This window comes from Equus caballus, chromosome 25 (genome assembly GCF_041296265.1).
Source record: "Equus caballus isolate H_3958 breed thoroughbred chromosome 25, TB-T2T, whole genome shotgun sequence".
Taxonomy (NCBI): domain Eukaryota; kingdom Metazoa; phylum Chordata; class Mammalia; order Perissodactyla; family Equidae; genus Equus; species Equus caballus.
This window is the reverse complement of record NC_091708.1, coordinates 11,959,481-11,981,447: the sequence shown is the minus strand read 5'-3', so window position 1 is coordinate 11,981,447 and position 21,967 is coordinate 11,959,481. Positions and strand designations below refer to the sequence as shown.

The 21,967-nt window shown below is 43.7% G+C and overlaps 1 long non-coding RNA gene across 3 annotated transcripts; it reads left to right on the top strand.

The window, feature by feature from the left end:
- Positions 1-360: 360 nt before the first annotated feature.
- LOC111770650 (uncharacterized) lies at positions 361-18,795 on the top strand. Of its 3 annotated transcripts, none has more exons than XR_002804021.2 (3): positions 361-5,200; positions 13,922-14,048; positions 18,318-18,795. It is a non-coding gene; the product is annotated as an uncharacterized lncRNA (long non-coding RNA). The 3 variants fall into 3 exon arrangements; XR_002804022.2 differs by having other exon boundaries at positions 361-6,777; XR_002804020.2 differs by having other exon boundaries at positions 361-6,792.
- Positions 18,796-21,967: the final 3,172 nt, after the last annotated feature.

The following is a 21,967-nucleotide window of genomic DNA, read 5'->3' as shown; positions in this document are numbered from 1 at the left end:
GGCTCGGGCCGGGGCGGCGGCGGGGGGCGCGGGCGGCGCGGGGGCCCGAGCTCGGCAGGGCCCGGCCTAGGAGACGACGACGGGGGATGGAAGTGCGCGGCGGCCGCGGCTGCTGAGGCGGTGGCGGCGGCGACCGCGGCGGCAGCGCTTCCGCTCATGGCGGGCCCGCGGGCAGCGGCCCCGGCGGCGCCTCGACTCTGGCGCGGCGGGCGCTGGCTGGGCCCGGGCCAGAAGCTGCAGCGGCTGTGGCGCCGGCGGAGGCGGCTCCCGGAGGGGGCGGGGGCGGGGCCGGGGCCTCCGCTCCGCCGCCGCCAATGGGCGCCGGGCTCCTGGGCTCCGGGGCGGTGGCGGCGGGGGGCGGCCTCTGCCCGGCCTCTCGCCCGGGCCGGGAGGCTGAGGGCCGCCGGCTGGAGAGGCCTGCTCGGGGGCGCGCCGCCCCGGGTCCGCCTCCGGGGCCAGGCCTCCCGCGACCCAAGCCCGCCTGCGCCTCGGGCTCCGCTCGCGGCTGCCGGGGCGCCGGTGTTCGCGCCCGCGGGGTCGCCGGGGCTCGGCCCGGGAGCTGCCTCCCGCTGCCCGGCTGCGCCGCCTCGGCCTCGCTCCCCCGCTGGCCCGCGCTGCAGCCGCCGCCTCCCGGTCTCCGTTCCGACGCTCAGGAGGAAGCTGTCTGCGTCCTCAGGCTGCGTCTCCGCGATGGGTCAGCCCCGGCCCGGAGAGGACGGCTGAGGCCGAGACGGGCGGACGGAGAGGCGCCGCCCGAGCTGGGTCAGGAGCCGCGGCCCGCCGGCTCAGCCCTGGCCCCGCGCCCCCTTCTCTGATTCTCTTCCCGTCCTGCTTAAACGCCCTGGCCTTGGAGGACTGGCAGGAAGCCGGCCCCGCGCCGGGCCCGTCTCAGAAGAGGGAGAGGCTGCGAGGTGAGGAGCGGCTTCTGAGCTGGGCTCAGTTTTCCCGAGAGTAGTCTGCGGGTTCGCGGCCCCCCTGGCCGCCCTCCCCTCTTGGATGTGATGCTGGTCGCCGAACCCATTTTCTCTGTTTCTCTGACGCCCGTACCAAAGCCGTGGAGGAGCAAAATTGCTCAGCCGTGTGCTGGGGGTGCCGCCAAGTGCAGCCATGTGGGCGAGGGCGCCGCTGAGCTGCTGACTCGATCCTTTCCATAAAGGGTTATCCTCAGCCTTTCCGCCCATGCAGCCGCCGACTGGGGACCGAGCAGAGACGGCGACCAGTTGACAAGGCCCAGTGCTCCGGTGGCGGGCTGGTCCCATGAGAGAGAAGTGTGAAGGAATCTGGCAACAGAGATTTCCGATTCCACCCTGACGCTTACTAGGGGCGTGATCTTTCACGCACATGGTCATCAGCCATGTTAGGCACTGGGGACACAGTGATGAAGACACAGTCCAGGCCTTCAAAGGATCGACGGCCTCCTCGGAGGATGGTGAGATATGCTCTTGGAAGTTAGGAACTGAAGAATGAGCAGCAGTTTACCAGGTGGAGCAGGTTGTGGGAAACTGGACTGGGAAGACGTGAAGATTCTAACTGGCCAAGGGACCTAGTATTGCCTGAATTCCATTCTTGATTTTACAGTCACAGAGGAGGTAGATAACATGGCATTACTACCCGGGGCTTCAGTCCCAATGCCCGCCCGCCGTAGAATGCCCGGAAACGCTGCCTCTAAACTATGGCGTTCTTCTCTCCTTTGACACGGCTCAGCAGCCTTGAGCCAAGTCAGACCTACTTTCACCCCAAAGCCCAAACCCCAGTTGCAGCTCTTACAACTCCCATTTGGTCAAATGCCTTGCCCAACAGCCCTAGAAGAAAAGGAGTAGGCAAGCTGTTTAATCCAGTAACCAAGGCTGCCTTGCAGGCCAAGAAGAAACAGGCGAGAGGGCCAGGCGGTGCCCTGGGCCGCCTCACCTTGCCAGTTAAGGGGTGCAAAAGAAAGGACAGAGCACGTCCATGTGTGCTGTCATCTTCATCTCTGAAATTTCCATCCTCCAGCAATCGTCAGGAAGAGAAATGAGCATGATGGGTTTAGGAAACCACAAGTTTAATAGGGCTGGAGTGCAGCCTGGGTGACGAGTGGAGAGTTAAGAGGAGGCCAGAAGACCATGAAGAGTCTCGAATGCTACGTTGAAGCATTTGAACTTAAAGCAGGTAACTAAAGAGAGCTATTGAAGGGTTCAGTGAGAGAATGACATGGTCAGATTGGATTTTGGAAAGACTCTGGCTGCTGCATGGAAAATGGATTGGAGAGGAACAAGAGGAGAAGCAATAAAGCTGGCTAAAAAGCTCTTTGGCAAGGGATGAAAGTGGCACAAACTGGGGCAGAGATGGTAGGAATAGAAAGCTATTAAGGTGGTAGAATCACCACGACCTAGCTGTTGAGGAAGATGAGAGGATCAAGGATGACAAAGATTTTTTCTTGGGCAACTGGGTGACAGTAGTGCCATTCCTGAAGACAGGAGATACGGGAGGAGGAACGGAGAACTGTGGTGCTGGTTAGATCAGTTCATTTCTCTGACCTCGCTGTCCTCATGCATATAAGGCAGAGGGCTGAGGGAGCTGGACTAGAGTCACTACTATACAGCTTCTAATGTCATTCTGAGACTGGCATCTAGGGATTTACAAGGAGAGGCAAGGTAGCAGATTGCCCATTTCACTTTCTGTTTCTATCTTTTTTAATTGTAAAATACACATAACAATTTTATCATTGTAATCATTTTCAAGTATAAAATTCAGTGGCATTAATTACTGACTTAACTTGGGCTGCCATAAAAAAAATACTATAGGCTGGTGTCTTAAACAACAGAAATTGATTTCCTCACAGTTCTGGAGACCTGAAGTCCAAGATCAAGGTGCCAACATGATCACTTTCTGGTGAGAGCTCTCTTCCTGGCTTGTAGATGGTCAATTTCTTGTTGTGACCTCTCGTGGTGGGGAGAGAGAGCGAGCAAGCTCTCTGGTATCTCTTCTTATAAAGGCACTAATCTGGAGGATCTTGTCAAGATGGTGGTGTACGCAGACTCTGAACTCATCTCCCACGAACACAACCAGGTTACAGCTGTTTTTGGAAAAGTTACCCTGGATTGAAAACTGAATAAAAAGAACCCCCACAACAAGGTACAGTCCTGACTAAGGCAGGAGAGGCAGAAATTCCTGCTGGAGAGGAAAAAAGCCACCTTCGGGAGCAGCGGAGTTTCTCAGCTGGCCAGGCAGGAGCCACCCTAAGGTACGCAGCCTTCCCTAGAGGAATGAGGTCCAGAGCGGGGCCCGATATTGCTATAAGCATCCTTCAGACTCAGCACAACTGAGACGAGGATCTTACTGTCTGGCTTTGCTGGCTATTAACTGCAGCAAGGATACCCCCAGAAAAGCTATTTCAAGAAAGCCAAAAAGACCTGGGTCTTAAAGGGCCCATGTACAAACTCACCGTTCTCAGCAACCTAAAATCACCAGAGAGAAGGCTGACAGTCCTTTGGTGAAAAGAGACTCACCTGGTGGGCTCTGGGGGCATCTCAGTGAGAGGAGGAACCTCTCTAGAGACTGAGACGTTGGTGGGGGCCGTTGTTCTGACCTGCTCCAGGCTGCTGACACAGACCTGGGCCGGCAGATGCCATTGAGGTTCTTCCCTTGCCCTGTTATCCCAGGGGTCTGCCACACCCACTAGGACCCAGATTTAATCCAGTTCAGCCAGGGTAGGCAGCTCACCCTAGGGACTGCCCCCCCCCAACAGTAAGCATTCAGGCTACTTTTCCCCCTGCATTGACTGCATGCCTTGATCCTCTACAGGCAGGTGAGTGTGTCTGACTCTGTGGGGCAGAGCCTGTGTGAGGACCAGGTGAACCATTGAGGGCATTGGTGGAGAGGTGGGGGCCTCTGCAGTGAGGCACCAGGGTACACTTCAGGGGGTTGAGAAGTGTGCACAGACCAGGACTGTGTTGACGGTGTATGTGGTCCTGTGGGGGGTGAGGCTTGTCAGCGGCAGAAGACCTGTGCTTCACAAATAGCTTTAAAAAGGATCAACTCCACCTTCCAAAGCCTGAAACAATTAAGTGTTCCCATGCCTAGTGCCAGCCTCACTCAGCTGCATTCCTAAGAGAACTGACAACAGCCTTGTAGGCCTGAGGCCCTATAGCAACTGTAAGCCCCTGAGCCTAGCAACCAGCTACACTGTGTACCCGCCCAATTAACAGGAAAACTACAACAGGAGTGTGCTGTTAGACTTTGTAGCCAACCGTGCTGAGGCTCCCCAAAGTGGATTTACAAACAGCTGGCTAGGGAAGGAAAGACTAGACTCCCTGGGTACCTGCATTAAGAGCAACCCTGGCACAGCAGAAGGACACAAGTAGCCCACAAAAGGGTTACTCCTGGTCATTTGGACTGGTGACTAGAGGGAAGCACACTGCTGGGCCTCATAAGGCATCTCTTACATAATGCCACTTCTCCAAGCTCAGAAGACATATCTGACTCACCTAATACATAGAAATAAGCATAGAGAAAGAGGCATAATGAGGAGACAAAGGAATACATTCCAAGCAAGGGAACAGGACAAAACCCCAGAAAAAGGACTAAATGAAACAGAAATAAGTGACCTATCCAACAAAGAGTTCAAACAAAATATCATAAGGATGCTCACAGATATTGGGAAAAGACTGGATGTACACAGTGAGCTCATCAACAAAGAACTGTAAAATATGAAAAAGAACCAATGAGAAATGAAGAATACAATACTGGAAATGAAAAATTCACTAGAGGGACTCCATAGCAGAGTAGAGGATACAGAAGAATGGATCAGCAAGCTAGATGAAAGACTAGAGCAAATCACCAAAGCTTAACAGAAAAAAGAAAAAAGAATTAGACAGAATGAGAACAGTCTAAGGGAACTCTGGGACAATATCAAGCATGCTAACATTTGTATTTTAGGTGTCCCAGAAAGAGAAGAGAGAGACAAAGGGGCAGAAAATTTATTTGAAGAAATAACAGATGAAAATTTTCCTAATCTAAGGAAGGAAGCAGACATCCAAGTACACAAAGAGCTCCAAAGAAGATAAGCCCAAAGAGGCTGACACCAAGACACATTATAATTAAAATGCCCAAAATTAAAGATAAAGAGAGACTCCTAAAAGCATCAAGAGAAGGGCAACAAGTGACATACAAAGGAAAGCCCATAAGGCTATCAGCAGACTTCTCAGCCAAAACCCTACAGGTGAGAAGAGAATGACATGACATATTAAAGTGCTCAAAGGACAACACCTACAGCCAAGAATACTCTATCCATCAAGGTTGTCATTCAGAATGGAAGGAGAGATAAAGAGCTTCCCAAGCAAACAAAAATTAAAGGAGTTTATCACCAGGAAACTAGTTGTACAAGAAATGCTGAAAGGACTTATTTAAGTGGGAAAGTGATTACCACAAATAGGGATAAAATAATTATCCGGAAAAAACAAACAAAAAAATAGGCAATAAAATCACTGGTAAAGGTAAAAATATAGTAAAGATAGCAGATCAACTACCTGTGAAGATAATATGAAGGTTAAAAGACAAAAGTACTAAAATTACCTATTTCAATGATAAGAGGGTAATGGATAGACACACACAAAACAAGAGATTATATATGATTTCAAAAACAAAATTTGGGAGGAGGGGAGTGAAAAAGTAGAGCTTTCAGAAAGAGGTCAAGCTAAAGAGTCTATCAACTCAATGTAGACTGTTATATACATAGATTATATAAGATCCTCATGGTAATCACAAATCAGAAACCTATAATAAGTAAGCAAAAAAAATAAGACAAAAGCAATCAAACATATTACTAAAGATGGCCATCAAACCACAAGGGAAGAGAGCAAGAGAAAAAGACAGGAAGAGAGAAGAACTACTAAAACACCCAGAAAAAAAAAAGTAACAGAATGGCAATAAATACATATTTATCAATAGCTACTTTAAATGTCAATGGACTAAATACTCCAATCAAAAAGCATAGGGTGGCTGATTGGATAAAAAAACAAGACCCATATATATGCTGCATACAAGAGACACACTTCAGACCTAAAGACACTCACAAACTCAAAGTGAAAGGATGGAAAAATATATTCCATGCAAATGGCAAAGAAAAGAAAGTGGGGGTAGCAATACTTATATCAGACAAAATAGACTTTAAAACAAAAGCTGCAACAAGCTGTAACGAGACAAAGATGAGCACTACAAAATGATAAAGGGAATAATCCAACAAGAAGATGTAACACTTGTAAATATCTATGCACCCAACATAGGGGCACCTAAATATATAAAGCAGTTATTAACAAACATAAAAGAAGAAATAGACAGTAACACAATAATAGTAGGGGACTTTAACACTCCACTTACACCAATTGATAGATCAGAATATCAATAAGGAAACACTGGCCTTAAATGACACATTAGACCAGATAGACTTAGTAGATATATAGAGAACGTTCTATCCAAAAACCACAGAATACACGTTCTTTTCGGATGCACATAGAACATTCTCCAGGATTATTTACATATTAGGCCACAAAACAAGTCTCAATAAATTTAAGAAGACCAAGATAATGTCATGCATCTTTTCTGACCACAAAAGTATGAAGCTAGAAATCAACTACAGGAAGAAAACCAGAAAAGCCACAAAAATGTGGAGATTAAACAAAATGCTACTGAACGATTGGATCAATGAAGAAATAAAAGGAAAAATCAAAAAATTCCTGGAGACAAATGGAAAAGGAAAATACAACATGCCAAAATCTATGGGATACATTAAAAGCGATTGTAAGAGGGAAGTTGGTGGGTTGTCTCTTTGTTTTGATCTTAGTTTCTTTTGCCTTGAAGAAGCTCTTTAGTCTGATGAACTCCCACTTGTTTATTTTTCCTTTTGTTTCCCTTGTCTGAGAAGACGTGGTATTCGAAAAGATCCTTTTAAGTTCGATGTCAAAGAGTGTACTACCAACATTATCTTCCAGGAGTTTTATGATTGCAGGACTTGTGTTCAAGTCTTTGATCCATTTTTAGTTTATTTTTGTGTATGGCATGAGATAATGGTCTACTTTTGTTCTTTTGCAAGTGGTTGTCGAGATTTCCCAAGACTGTTTATTGAAGAGACTATCTTTTCTCCATTGTATGTTCTTGGCACCTTTGTTGAAGATTAACTGTCCACAGATCTACAGTTTTATTTCTGGGCTTTCAGTTCTTTTCCATTGATCTGTGAATCTGTTTTTGTACCCGTGCGATGCTGTTTTGATTACTATGGCTATGTGGTACTTTTTGAAGTCAGGGATTGTAACGCCTCCAGCTTTGTTCTTTTTTCTCAGGCTTGCTTTGGCGATTCAGGGTCCTTGGTTGCCCCATATGAATTTTAGAATTCTTTGTTATATTTCCATGAAGAATACCATTGGGTTTCTGATTGGGATTGCATTGAATCTTTAGATTGTTTTGGGTAGTATGGACATTTTAACTATCTTTATTCCCCCGATCCATGTGCATGGAATCTCTTTCCATTTCTTTATGTCATCATCTATTTCCTTCAATAATGTCTTACAGTTTTCACTGTGTAAATCCTTCATTTCCTTGGTTAAATTTATTCCCTGATATTTTATTCTTTTTGTTGCAATTGTAAATGGAATTGTATTCTTGAGTTCTCTGTCTGTAAGTTCATTATTAGAGTATAGAAATGCAACTAATTTTTGTAAGTTGATTTTGTACCCTGCAAGCTTATTGTAGTTGTAAATTATTTCTCATAGTTTTCTGAATGGATTCTTTAGAGTTTTCTGTATATAAGATGATGTTGTCTGCAAACAGCAAGAGTTTCACTTCTTCCCTCCCTATTTGGATTCCTTTTATTCCTTTTTCTTGCCTAATTGCTCTGGTCAAAACCTCCAGTACTATGTTGAATAAGAGTGGTGAGAGTGGGCACCCTTGTCTTGTTCCTGTTCTCAGAGGGTTGGTGTTCAGTTTTTCCCCATTTAGTTTGATGTTGGCTGTGGGTTTGTCATTTTAGGCCTTTATTATGTTGAGGTAATTTCCTTCTATTCTCATTTTGTTAAGAGTTTTTATTGTAAGTGGCTGTTGGATCTTGTCAAATGCTTTCTCTTTGTCTATTGAGATGATCATGTGGTTTTTATTCCTCATTTTGTTAATGTGGTGTATCACATTGATTGATTTGTGGATGTTGAACCATCCCTGTGTCCCTGGTAGAAATCCCATTTGATCATGATGTATGATCTTTTTGATGTATTGTTTGATGTTTTGATGTATTTTGAAATATTGTTGCCAATATTTTGTTGAGGATTTTTACATCTATGTTCATCAGTGATGTTGGCCTGTAATTTTCCTTTTCTGTGTTGTCCTTGTCAGGCTTTGGTATCAGAGTGATGTTGGCCTCGTAGAATGTGTTAGGAAGCATTCTGTCTTCTCCAGTTTTTTGGAATAGCTTGAGAAGGATAGGTTTTAAATCCTCTTTACAAATTTGGTAGAATTCCCCAGGGAAGCCATCTGGTCCTGAGCTTTTATTTTTGGGGACACTTTTGGTTACTGTTTCAATCTCTTTACTTGTGATTGGTCTATTCAGATTATCTATTTCTTATTGATTTAGTTTTGGGAGGTTGTAAGAGTCTAATAATTTATGCATTTCTTCTAGATTGTTCATTTTGTTGGCATATAGCTTTTCATAGTATTCTCTTATAATCCTTTGTATTTCTGTGGTATCCATTATAATTTCTCCTCTTTCATTTATAATTTTATTTATCTGAGCTTTCTCTCTTTTTTCTTTGTAAGTCTGGCTAGGGGTTTGTCAATTTTATTTATCTTCTCAAAGAACCAGCTCTTTGTTTCATTGATCCTTTCTACTGCCTTTCTTGTTTCAATTGCATTCATTTCTGCTCTGACTTTTATTATTTCTCTCCTTCTGCTGACTTTGGGCTTTGTTCTTCTTTTTCTAATACAGTTAGGTGTAGTTTGAGACTGCTTATTTGGGATTTTTCTTGTTTGTTAAGGTAAGCCTGTATTGCAATGAATTTCCATCTTAGTAGCCTTTTGCTGCATCCCATATGAGTTGGTGTGGTATGTTTTCATTTCCATTTGTCTCTAGATTTTTTTTTGAGGAAGATTAGCCCCGAGCTAACATCTGCTATCAATCCTCCTCTTTTTGCTGAGGAAGACTGGCTCTGAGCTAACATCCGCACCCATCTTCCTCTACTTTATATGTGGGACGCCTACCACAGCATGGCTTGCCCAGCAGTGCCGTGTCCACACCCGGGATCCAAACCGGTGAACCCTGGGCCACTGAAGCAGAATGTACGAACTTAACCTCTGCACCACGGGGCTGGCCCCTCCAGATGTTTTTTAGTTTCTCCTTTAATTTCTTCAATGATCCATTGGTTATTCAATAGCGTGTTGTTTAGTCTCCACATTCTTGTCCCTTTCTCAGTTTTTTTCTTGTAATTAATTTCTAGCTTCATAGCATTGTGATTGGAAAGGTAATTGTTATTATTTCAATCTTCTTAAATTTTTCGAGGCTTGCCTTGTTTCCCAATATATAGTCTATCCTTGAGAATGTTCTGTGCACACATGAGAATAATGTGTATTCTGCTGTTTTTGAATGGAGTATTCCATATATGTCTAGTTAAGTCCAACTGGTCTAGCTTTTCATTTAATTCCGCTGTTTCCTTGTTGATTTTCTGTCTGGGTGATCTATCCATTGATGTGAGTGGAGTATTGAGGTCCCCTACTATTATTGTGTTATTATTAATATCTCCTTTTAGGTTTGTTAATAGTTGTTTTATTAACTTTGGTGCTCCTGTGTTGGGTGCATAGATATTTATAAGTGTTATGTCTTCTTGGTGGAGTGTCCCTTTGATCACTATGTACTGCCTTTCTCTGTTTCTCTTTATCTGTCTTATCTTGAAGTCTACTTTGTCTGATGTAAGTATTGTGACACTTGCTTCTTTTTGTTTGCCATTAGTTTGGAGTATTGTCTTCCACCCCTTCACTCTGAGCCTGTGTTTGTCATTGGAACTGAGATGTGTTTCCTGAAGGCAGCATATTGTTGGGTCTTGCTCTTTAATCTTGATCTGGCCATTCTGTGTCTTTTTGTTGCAGAATTCAATCCATTTACATTTAGGGTGATTATTGATATATGAGGGCTTAATGTTGCCATTTTATCACTCATTTTCCAGTTCTCTTGCATTTCCTTGGTTTCTCATCCTGTGTGTTTCGGTCTACCAAGTGAGTTATGTAGTTTTTTATGTTGTGTTTCTTTGTTATCTCCTTATTTATTATTTGTGTCTCTGTTCTGCTTTTTTGTTTAGTGGTTACAATGAGGTTTGTATGCAAAATCTCATGTATAAGATAGTCCATTTTCTGACGGCCTCTTATTTCCTTAGACTAAACCAATTCAGTCCCTTTATTCTTCTCCTCCTATGTTGTTTTTGTCACATGTTATTCCATCTTGTGTTGTGAGTTGAGGTTAAAATGACAATATTATCTTTGTTTTTCATGTTTTCCTTTATCTTTTTTTTTTTTTTTTGAGGAAGATTAGCCTGAGCTAACATCTGCCAATCCTCCTCTTTTTGCTGAGGAAGACTGGCCCTGAGTTCACATCCGTGCCCACCTTCCTCTACTTTATATGTGGTATGCCTACCACAGCATGGCTTGTCAAGTGGTGCCATGTCTGCACCCAGGATCCAAACCAGCGAACCCTGGGCTGCCAAAGTGGAACATGTGCACTTAACTGCTGTGCCACTGAGCTGGCCCCTCCTTCCCTTTATCTTTAATGTTATACTTCAATATTCACTAACCTCTTCTGATATATAACTACAATTTTCTGTTTTTGTCTACCTATGTATCTCCTTACTCCATGCTTTGTAACCCCTTTCTCCTTTTTTTTTTTCCAGGTATGAGTGCCTTCTTGAGGATTTCTTGTATGGAGGCCTCGTGGCTACAAACTCCCCTAGCTTTTGTTTATCTGGGAAAGCTTTTATTTCTCCACTATATCTGAAAGATATTTTCGCTGGATAGAGTATTCTTGGCTGAAAGTTTTTGACCTTCAAAGATTTGAATATGTCATTCTAGTCTCTCCTGGCCTGTAAGGTTTCTGCAGAGGAATCTGCTAAAAGCCTGATAGGGGTTCCTTTATAGGTTATTTTTTTCTGCCTTGCTGCCCTTAGTATTTTTTCTTTATCATTCATTTTTGCCAGTTTCACTACTATATGGCTTGTAGTGGGTCTTTTTACATTGACTTATTTAGGAGATCTGAGAGTCCCTTTCACATGGATTTCCATCTCTTTCCCCAGGTTTTGGAAGTTCTCTGCTATTATTTCTTTGAACAAGCTTTCTACTCCATTCTCCATCTCTTCTGCCTCTGAGCTACCTATAATTCTTATGTTACATTTCCTAACTGAGTCAGCTATTTTCTCAGAGATTTTCTTCATTTCTTCTTAGTCTTAGTTTTCTCTCCTCCTCTATCTGGAGCATTGCAATGTGTCTATCCTCGATTATGCTGATTTGCTCCTCTATGATATCCACTCAAGCATTCAGGAAATCCATAATTTGTTTTATCTCACCCATTGTGTCTTTGATCTCTAATATTTCTGATTGGCTCCTCTTTATACTTTCAATCTCTTTTGTGAAGTAGCTCCTGAGCTTGTTGAATTGTTTCTCTACATTCTCTTTTAACTTGTTGAGTTTTTTTATGATAGCTATTTTGAATTCTTCTGTCATTTAGATTACATATTTCTGTGTCTTCAGGACTGATTTCTGGGTACTTGTCATTTTTCTCTCTGGTCTGAAGTTTTAATATAATTTTTTTCCTTTTTTTTTTTTTTTTGAGGAAGATTAGCCCTGAGCTAACATCCGCTGCCAATCCTCCTCTTTTTGCTGAGGAAGATTGGCCCTGAGCTAACATCTGTGCCCATCTTCCTCTACTTTATATGTGAGATGCCTGCCACAGCATGGCTTGATAAGCTGTGCATAGGTCCATGCCTGGGATCCAAACTTGTGAACCCCAGGCTGCCAAAGCGCAGTGCGCAAACTTAGCTGCTATGCCACCGGGCCAGCCCCAATTTAATATAATTTTTGATACTGCTAGAGGGCGTCACTCTGTTCTTCCACATCCTGGTATTATTGATCACCTGGTATTACTACCTGTTGCCACTGAGTGGGGGTCAAGAGCTGCATATTCTGAGCTGTCTCCATTCTGCTGGGATCCCAGGTGCTGGAGCCTGCGCTGGGCGGGTTGGGGGGAAGGGTCTTTCTTCTGTGCTCTCACAGGCTTACTCTGCTCTCCTGGGATGTTGACTGGTGAAGGCACCCCCATAATAGATTTCACCTCAGTAGGGGGCTTTCCCCTAGGCTGCAAGGGACCTTGGGGATCTTCGATGTTCCTGCAAACGGGTGTTCCCACCCCTTCCTTCCCTCTTGGAGGCCACATGCAGTCCTGGATCGCAGTTTTTTGGGAAGGGAGTGAAGTTTTCTCTTACTCTGTTCCACCTCGTCCCAGGGGGGCTGCAGCCTCTCCATCCTCCATTGCATGGCTGTGTGGGTCTCTCAGATGTCTTTTGTGTTGTGTGTATGTCCTCTGTTGGTTTATGATTGTCCTTTGCATTGTATCATGGAGGGGAAAGATCACCAGCAGTCCTCACTCTACCATGATGCTGATATCACTCCCCTCCTATGCTTAACTTTTTGAGTAACCACAAACTGTTTTCCATAGTGGCTGTGCCATTTGACATTCCTACCAGCAATACAAGGGTGTTCCAATTCTCCACATTCTTATCAAAACTTGTTATTTTCCTTTTTTCTTGTATATTAGCCTTCCTAATGGGTGTAAAGTGATATCTCATTGTGGTTGTGATTTGCATTTCCCATTTCACTTTCAAACCCAGCATATCTATTTCTTTCATTTGTCTTCCAGCTTGGTTTGCAAATTTGGGGGGGGGGGCGGATAGACAGAGGAGAGAGATTGTAAGAAATTATTGAAAGAGTTATTTCCTGAAAAATTGTTACACAACAATAGACTTTTTTTTTATGAGGAAGACTGTCCCTAGGCTAACATCTGTGCCAATCTCCCTCTGTTTTGTATGTGGGATGTGGCCACAGCATGGCTTGATGAGTGGTATGTAGATCTGAACCCACAAACCTCCGGCCACCAAAGCAGAGTGCACAAATTTAACCATTATGCCATTGGGCTGGCCCCCTACTAGACTTCTAATAGTATGTAAAACTAAAGCAAGAGCAAGATAGTCTCAGCTACACCACAGAAGAATATTCTGCAGCCTTAGCAACTGAAGGACTTCAGATGAGGTAGAACTCAATGACAATCAAAGGCAGTGGAAATTGCAATGCCAAATGGAGGGGGCTGGAGCAGGAGGTGATGAATTTAACCACCAATACCTCATGACTACACTTGTTCTCAAGCACATCATAAACACCTGTGAAACACCTCTCGGGTCTCCCTGAAACACCTGGGGATGTATATTATGGGGTGTGGGCAAGGGCAAAAGAACACACACTGACCTTTTTTCTCACTGTTGTAACACTAATGAGTTTCTATTTCCTTAGGCTAGATTCCTAAAATTAGAATTGCCAGGTCAATGTTTTTAAATGTTTTACTTTCCATAAAAATTGTAGCAATTTATTTATTTAATCATTTCTTCATTTCTACTTAAATATGGGGGATTAACTTCATCCTATTCCTCACTTGCAAAGCCTCTGGATTGATTTTCTTTATTTATTTACTACTCTCTTTTATCCATATTTTCCAATTTCATTCCTGTTTCCCACCATAAGAAATCATTCCAGTGTCTGTAGTGTATATCCTTTTGTTTGTGTTTATTTTAAATGTGTATTACTATTTTAAATACATATTTTTTTTCTTATATAATTAGAATTATATATTTTTTCTTTTTTTTCTTCCATGCAGCAACATGTTTTTAAGATCTGGCCCATTGCTTTGAACTACTGCTTAGTACTCCGCCACATTTTACCTAAGGACTTCTTCAATCAGGGACACCCAAATTGTCTCCAACTTCCCACAACCAAAAACAAAGGTGCTGTGAATATCTTTATACACACAATTTATGGGACCTATGTGACAATTTCTCTGGGTTATATATCCAGTAGGAGAACTGCATATTTTATAGTTTTTTTCTCTTCTATATAGTTTTAATTTTAATTTTTTGTTACTGATAAGGGGGTGTATGTGTGTGTTTCTTTAACCACTATATTCTTCCAGGAATTTTATGATCACACCCTTTTATGATCACACCCTTAGCCCTATCCTCTGTTCCTTTTTTAAAGAGTAATTTAGCCTATAATTGATTGTAACACATTGAACAAATGTGATACATGAGTCCATAATGATGCTTGAAGAGAGAAAGGGAGAAGAAAGGGAGGAAAAAAACTTATTTGCTACCAATGGAAATACTGTGACATTAACTCCTTTGTCAGGAAATTAGTGATTAGAAAGAACGAAGCATTTAACCTGCCATTTTAGGAAGAAATTAGGTTCATCTCCAATTGATGAGTGAAAACTCTTCTTTACAGAAGAATGTCAGCTAATTAACATAGAAAGACTGATAGAATTAGGAAGTCACCATTTTGCAATCTCCAATAACATAATTGATTCAGGCAAGGTTCATCAGCAAATGTTAAACTATTAAAAAAGAAAGGAAGAGAAAATACCAGTCTACCATTGTATCTATTTCCTACCACTCACTTGCCCCAAGAACACTTCCAATGTGCCTTCTGCTGCCACCATTCTATTAAAACTGCAGTGCTGGAGGGACAATGGTGACTTTGCAATTGCTAAGTACAGTGGCCTTTTCTCACCCTCCATGATCTCTTTATGATATTTGACATTAGGGGCCACCTCCCTTTTCTTGTAACTCTCTTCTTTCATCCACAAAAGACTGGTTATTCATTGCTGCACAACAAACCAAGCTAAATTAATATTAATTATTAAATTATTAATATTAAAAAATTAATATTAAGTGGCTGAAAACAATAATTTCTTATTATTTCTCATGGTTCTGTGGGTAGACTGAGCTCAGGTGGGTGGTTCCCACTCAGAATCTCTTATAAGGTTGCAGTCAGATGGTGGCTAGGGCTGGAGGCATCTGAAAGCTCCATTGGGCTAGAGATCCAAGATGGCTTCCTCCCTCGCTTTCTGGAACCTAAGCTGAGATGGCTGGAATAGCTGGGGGTTAGCAGGGTGACTCTCTCTCACAGTGTGGCTAGGTTGGGCTTCGTAGCAGCGTGGTAGTCTTGGGATAGACAAACATCTTACCTGGTGCCCAGCTTCCCCAGAGCAGACGTTCGAGATGTCCCAGGTGGAAGCTGCAAGCCTTCTTATGAGACAATTAATAGTCTCCTTCTCACCCAGTATGCATCATCCACTGTCTCCAGCACTGGCTTCTTCAGAGGATAAAAAGAACCTAAAGACCCTTCCAAAGCTGAGTGTAAAACCCATCCCTGTTTTTATTGTTGCATTTTAACTATGTATGCGTACATATCTATCCCAAAAGCAATTTTTTTAATCAAGTCTTTTGAAAGCATTTAACTTAGTTTTCATAGAGCCAGGAACTATCTTTCCTTTTGTACTTGTGTTTCTGCAGTTTACTTAATGTTTAATTAAAAATATAATTGCAGTGATAAATACAACTGACATAAACATGTTTGGGGACAAAGTACCAGCGAAAGCAGCCTATTAACTGTGAGTGTTCAGTATACAGAGGCATAAATTGGTAGTATATTTTACATACAGAATGGAACACATTGGTTAATCTGATTAATCAGTTAAAAGAGTTTCTAATGTATCTTTTATTGAATATTTTGAATTGGAAGTAACATAAACCACTTTAAGAAACATAGAATTTATTGGCTTCTATAACCCAAATTCTGGAGTGGATCTGGCACGGCTCAATTTGGGGGCTCCAACGATGTCATCAGCTCCCAGTCTTCCTCCATCTCTCAGCTGTGCTCACCACCATGTTGGCTTCATATGGGATTCCATGTGGTGGCAAGATGGCGATGTTGCTTTATAATGCTTGTTATGGTGAGGCTGCAGTTTTAACTGCACCTTCTGGTTTTGTACTAGAACCACTTTTTTTTTCCCCTTGGGTAAGGAAGACTGCCCCTGAGCTAACATCTGTTGCCAATTTTCCTCTTTTCCACCTGAGGAAGATTGTCGCTAAGCTAACATCTGTGACAATCTTCCTCTATTTTTTGTATGTGGGACATCACCACAGCATGGCTTGATGAGCAGCACATAGGTCCGTGCCCAGGGTTCCAAACCTGCAAACCCCAGGCTGCTGAAGCAGAGTGTGCAAACTTAACCACTATGCCTCTAGGGCTGGCCCCTAAAGCCACTTTTAAGGACTCTCCTTGGGTCTTTCCCCTACCCCCCTCCTTTCCTCCCCCTTCCCTTGGTCTTTCCCTTCCCTGCAGCCACAGCTGCTTGGCTCAAGGGCACTCAGATGGCACTGTAGCCTAGGCAACCCAGAAGGGGGCTTCACTCTACTGTCTCCTCAGAGGGGCCGGGCTGGCCCTGAGCTGGGAAGAGGCAGGGGCAGGGGACCTGGCCACCCAGCACAGGGCGTGTGGAGAAGTAAACAGACTGCTGGTGTGCTGTCTGCTGGGCGTGTCATGGGTGTGACTGTTTGAGTGTTGTACAAGCAAACTGCCTAGGATGCTTGGGCCAGCTAAGAGAACAGGAACGGGATGGGGGAGGAAGGCCTGATGCATCTTGGGCTAGGTGTGCAGAGCTGGAGTTAAATGACTGAGGCTCCGTATTAGTGTCCTGGGGCTGTGGTAACAAAGCACTACAAACTGGGTGGCTTAAAATAACAGAAATGTGTTGTCTCACAGTTCTGGAGAGGAGAGGTCCCAAATCAAGGTGTCGGCAGGACCACACTTCCTCCAAACCCGTAGGGGAATCCTTCCTTCCTCTTCCTGGCTCCTGAGGGCTTATGGCAATCGTTGGCCTTCGTTGGCTTGCAGCTGCGTAACTGCAGTCTCTACCTTCATGGTCACATGGTGCTTTCCCTGTGGGTCTCTTCCTGTGGCCATCTTCCCATAAGGACACCAGTCATAGGAGTCCGGGCCCACCCTACTCCAGTGTGAGTTCATCACAACTGATTACATCTGTACCCACTCTACTTCCAAGCAATGTCACACTCTGAAGGATCTGGTGTTAGGACTTCAACAGAACTCTTTTTTTCAGGGGACACAATTCAAACCATGACAGGCTCCCAGACAGGTATGAAATGATGGAGAAAATGGTTTTAGAAGTTCCTGTGGTATAACACAAAGGCCAGTAAAGGTTATTTGATCAGACTAAGGAAGGCCTGGACCACCAGGCTGAGGAGCTAGGCTTTTAGTTGGCAGAGGAGGGTCACGAAGGGTCTCAGAGCAGTGTGACTACCTGTGAGACTCAGGGGTTTTGTCATCGGTTGCTCTTTATTTTTTGGTACCAGTAGGATGAGCCACTTCTTTCTCTAATGCATACACCCCAACCATCAGTTTAAGTAACAGGCCAACCCTGGAGCTGAAGCATGGCAAAAGCCTCCAATGTGAACAGCTCAGAGTTTGGTGTAGTTCAGAAGGAAGACCACCGCGTGCCGACGATGTCTGCCTCAGTTGCCTCAGCAGTCAAATGGGGATAGTAAGAGTGCCTGTCTCATGGGGTTGTCAGAGGGATTCAATGCAGGTTTGTTTATACATATCTTAGAAGAATGCCTGGCAAAGGAAGAACTCAACAAATGCTCACAATTATTATGCAAAGAGGGACAGCTCATTCAGCCAGGAAGGGCAGGAAAAGCAGTTATGATTAGTGCCGGTTGTTAGACCCCAGACCCTGGAACTACTGCCGCCCTTCTCCCCTCCAGGAACAACAGTGTCTCACGTTTGCGCAGCACCTGTTTGCTAAGTACTCTGTCACCTGCTCTCCTCCTCTCTGTGTGTCCTTGTGAGGTGATCTACGTAATCTTGGGAGGGAGTCAGGGCTCTCATGATTACCTCCATTTTGCAGATTAGAAACTGAGACCCAGATGGGTTAAATCAGCTATTTTCAACATTTTTTTCTTCTGAGATGCATATGATAGATGACGCTTTCAGGGGACACACTCCCGTGTGGAACTCCTGCCATATCTTCATCCCTTTCTCTCCCACTGAAGAGTATTTGATGCTAAGCAGCCATTAAGAAGGGTGTTTAGAGCTATACGTAATTGATGTGGAATGATATCTCTGATGTATTGTTATGAAAAAAATCAGATTGCAAATTGGCTATTTATAGTAGTATTCTGTGTGTGTTTACACAGGTATGAAGTCGTCAGAGAGGCCACAGAGGAGACTTAACCGTGGTTAACTCTGGAACTGAGGAGCGAGCGGTGGTAGAGTGGGTGGAGGGAACTTTCACTTTTACTTTATGCAATTTTTAAATAAGCATGTATTATTTTTATAATGAAAAGTTCCATTCTGAAAATAAAAGAAAGCGTTCAGTACGCAAGCAACACTATTATAGGCATACCTTGAGTCTGCTCTGATTTTCTTCAGGGAAGTCCTTCATGAATATGTACAGACTATCTCTGGAAGGATATTTAGGAAGCTGATGACAGTGGTTGCCTCTCAAGAGGGAGACTGGTGGACTGGTGTTTGGAGTCAGGGATGGGGGAAAATGGACTGTATACTCTTGCATAAGATTTAATTTGTTTTTAACCAAATGCGTGTATTATGAATTCAAATGGATTAAGAGAAAATTATTAAAAGCTTCAGTGATTTATAATCACCAATGAATAATTTGTAACTCGCCTCTTCACTGATCACAACACACTAGTGCTTCCCACTGGATTACATGCTAAGCAGAGGGCTGAGATCCAGACTCAGGACTCCTGACTCCTAGTCATCCACCCCCCCCGAACCAGGCTCAACAAGCCATGGCCAAACATCACAACTGTCACGGCAGAAAAGTCACGACTGTGGAATTAACTCCCCAACCAGTCTTTAGCCAACCATGCTTCTATATTTTTTCACCTACTTTCTTTTTTCTCATTGAGATATAACTTACACGTGGTGAAGTGTACAAATATTGTGTTCATCTCAATGAATTTTTATATACGTTCACGTGTGTAACCACCATCCAGATCAAAATGTAGGGTATACCATTTTTCGAGAAGGCTCCTTCATGCCCCCTCCAGGCCATAGCACCCTGTAAATGTAACCATTACTCTGACTTCTATCATCATAGATGAATTTTGCCTGTTTTCAAACTTCACATAAGTGGAATCATAAAGTATCTACTCTTTGGTGTCTGGGTTCTTTTCTTAACACTGTTTCATGGGATTCACCTGTGCTGTGTGTAGCCATTGTTTGTTTATTCCAGGAGCAGAAATGCTGAACTGTAGGGTATACATATACTTAGCTTTATATAGACTGCCAAGCAGTTGTCCAGTGTCGATGTACAATTTATACTCCTACCCGCAATAGAAGAAAGTTCCAGGTGCTCCACATCCTCACTCATGCTTGATATTGCCAGTCCTTGTAATTTAAGCCATTTTGATGGGGGTTACCAACTCTGTCTTGAGCCCCACCACTTTGATCTCTAGTTTCCCATCTGCTCAGTCCTCTGGCCTGACAGCCACTCAAAGGACTCTTAGGATGTAGGACTCCTGACCAATGCTTCCTGCCCTTCTTTCCTGGAATACAGCCCTCTCCTGAGGCCCCGATGGAATCCTAGTGCTCACCATGAACAAATCTCTGTTACAGGCTGAGATTGATTCCATCACAGCATAGGCCCTAATGCCAATCACAGACAGGTCTCTACCCTAGTCACAGACCATACTCATAGCCCACCACAGACTGAGCCCTAATCACAGCTACAAGGTGAACCCTGAGCCCAACCACAGTCTAAGCCATGATCCCAGTAGCAGAGTGAACTCTCATCCTAGATGTAGGCTGAGCCCTGACCCTACTCACAAACTGACCCAATCCAAACTCACACTGATAAACACAAATAGGCCCAGCACAATGTCAGAAACTATTATTAGCAAAAGTGAAAATACGAGAATAAAATGCATTGTGAAGCAAACTACTATCTCTGTAGTCTCTCCTCAGTTCACTCCAAATTTTAATTGTAACTGAATTTTGCTAAGTTGGCGAGAGAGACTATAAGCAACCCCACCCTGACATGTTGTGAAGAACAGGCTGGAGTCGGGGGAGTGTGGCTCAAGGAGGCCTAAAGCAGAGCGAGCCCTGCAGGTGGTGGTGGAAAGAACAGTAACCCTTTTCTTGTCCTCCCAGGTGGTGGGTTTATTTTAAGGGTGTTTTTAACAGCTTAAAAAGATGGAGTCAAAGAACACTGGGGGAAGCCTCTGGTTTTGTGACTTGTGCCCATGGCACTATTTTTTTAAACAATGGTATCTGACTCCGATGGAGATTCGTTCTTTCATTACATTCTGATCATGTTGCTTTTCACATTCCCCTTCCTGCAGAACCAGAGTCTTCAAGAATAAATGCTCAGAGGTTCTGTTTGCCCTCCATTTGCCAATCAGCAGCAAGCTGAGAATGTGTGTTTCACTTTTTCTTATGCCCTTGAGGAAAACTTTGATCTCACCCTTACTACTAGGAGAAGTGCACCTGAATGGACTGTGTCCTGTGAAGGACGGGTGAGGGGTCTATAGTGCAACGTGGACCTTCGCAATAGTTTTCTCTCCTGGACGAAAATCTTGATTGGTCTGAAATTTCTGATTTCCTAACCATTAACTGGGTAAGACAACTTGTGTGAAGAGGTCACATGGTACTGGGGACAGCCACTGGGCTGGGACTCAAGAGACCTGGACAGCTCTGCCACCATATGTGACCTGGTGCAAATCCTTTTCTCTCTCTAAGCCTCCTCTCTCCATCTATAATAATAGAGTTTATGTACGGCTTTTTGTAATATCTTTTACCTACATTACCTCATTTAATCCTTACAACAATCCCAATGAGATGTGAATTATCATTATTCCCATTTTACAAAAGAGGCGTCAGGGATTTCGAGAAATTGACTTGTCCAAGGTAATAGAGTAATCAAGTGGTTTTCTGCCGGGGTCCCGCCCCGGCGGAGTCCAGGTTCCTGAGGGATGGACGGCGTCGGCGCGATGAGGGAGGGGGAAAATAAAGGGGATGTGAGACTTGGGTTGGTGTTAGCAAGTCCGACTTTACTGTGCACAAGTGTCGTTTATATATTTTTCAGGATTAGTACAGAAATAGTTTTACAAATATTCTCAGAGAGATAAGGAAGTAAGAAACGAGCACAAGAATATTTATTAGCATTCCATTCTATAGAGCATAAGGTTAATGATCGTCTTCTCCGCAATTAACTAGTGTTTGTTGTCTCTAAGCTAAAGGAGATAGGTACCTAGGCATCTGTTGTAATTCACGGTAAAGTTAAATCAAAGAGAGAAGGTCCAGGCCTCCGGACAGGACAGCAGTCTGTCTGGTTACATCCTGGTGGAGCCATCCCTGCCTCCCTCAATATTTTACGTCATTAGTGTAGATGGTTAATGGGAACAAAAGGTGACTCCAGGGTGTCTTATCCCCAGGGCTATCTGCATTCTCAGCGGGCAGTTAAACATCTTTACTTTTTCGCGCCCTTTAGGGGGTGGAAGCATTCCTTTGTCTTTTAGATTGTAGAGCTAACGGTCCCTTAAGTACACTGCCGGAGAAAGTATCATATTGTTAGTAAAGTAAAGGGCTGAAAAGCTAAACTAAACTATATATCTTCAAGAATAAAAAAGAGAAATAAGTATACACATAACCTTGATAGAAAGCATGCATATAATTCAGAAAATATCGGGGGTGTTGGCCGGCCATCCTTCACCGAGGGGCATTCTTGCACCCCTCGGCCCTTCTACTCACCAATTATTTATTATTTATTGCTTTTAGGAGAAAACCTCTATAACATTTTAACAGAAAGCAGAAGGTCAAGAAT